The sequence below is a fragment of the Echinops telfairi genome, unplaced genomic scaffold (genome assembly GCF_000313985.2).
Source record: "Echinops telfairi isolate 266 unplaced genomic scaffold, ASM31398v2 ScPeMD7_4;HRSCAF=17, whole genome shotgun sequence".
NCBI lineage: Eukaryota > Metazoa > Chordata > Mammalia > Afrosoricida > Tenrecidae > Echinops > Echinops telfairi.
Genome location: NW_022103900.1, coordinates 14,747,122 through 14,748,472, shown reverse-complemented (window position 1 = coordinate 14,748,472; position 1,351 = coordinate 14,747,122).

Genomic DNA, 1,351 nt, shown 5'->3' with positions numbered 1-1,351 from the left:
GTTTTTTCTTGTGCTTTTCCTTGATTTTGTCTATCACTTAGCTCATACTTCTTATTCACGATTTGCTGACAAATTATTAACAGACTAGTAGATCAAGAAAAGGTGGAAGCTGTTGCTAGACATTTCAGGATGATGAAACATGGTTTCAACATTACTGCCAAGATTTACTTCTTCAGGTTATGTACTGTGTTAAAGAGAAAGGTGAAAATTCTTTAAAAAAACAACCAAACCCAGATCTTCTTTAAAAAAGATTTCTTTTGTAAAGCTATCATTTCTATTAATAACATGACCCTTTAGTTTTGATGGTTTCTCTCTCACTTCTCATGGAACTCCTACTAACGCAAAGCAGAAAACCCACACCCTTAGTAGCACAGTAGAGGGGGGCACGTCTCGGTGCTTTAGGAAGGCACGGTGAGCCCGAGGGCAAGGATGTTGCCTCATCTGGAAGCTGGGTCCCGGTTAAAGATCTGGAGTACCAAAGAGTTTTGGATCTGGAAATGAGAAATGCGACCCCTAGACTACAAAAAACCCACTTTTGATAAGAAGACACCAGTTTTTAAACTGTGGCATGATAGTTTTAGATGTTGATTTCATTCACAGCTGCTATCTTGAAGCTGCATTAGTCTGCATTTTAACTTGGAAATAGTAATCTGATTAAATTTTAAATGATGTTCAATGCCAACCCCACCCTGGTGGCCATGGAAACCCTTTAAACTAGATTCTTTGGGTCTGAGCTTTCCCCCTGGTGACATTGTGTGTTTTGAGTCGGGCTGCCCATCATTGAAACATGAGCTGTGCACCATAGAACAATGAGGCTTTCTACGCCCATAAAGAGTTGTAGTCTTGGGAATCCACAGAGGGAGCTCTACCCTGTCCCACAGGGTTGCAAAAAGCCAGAGTTGACTCGATGGTAGTGGTTTGGTTTCATTTGGTGGTGCAGTGACCGTGTGGGACAACTTAAAGGTCAACAGTTCCAACCCACAAGCTTCTTTGATGGAGAAAGATGTAACATGCAGCTTCTGTAGAGATTATAGTCTAGGAAACCTTATGGGGCACTTCTACTCTGTCCTACATGGTCCCTACTCTGTCCTACATGGTCCATGGACAGCACAATTTTCTTGATAAGCAAAATATATAAAATTAACAAAGTAAAGATGTAATATAGTCATCCAAGATTTCATGTTTTCCCCTTCATTGTTAACTCAAGATAAGTGACCCTGAACATACGTTTGGCATGGCACCAACTTGACAATTCATACTGTTGGGTATAGGTTTGGTAGTAGGGTAGCAGGTGGACACTGGGCCTCCTCATGTGCATTCCCTTAATACAAGAGCACCTTGCTCAGCTAAA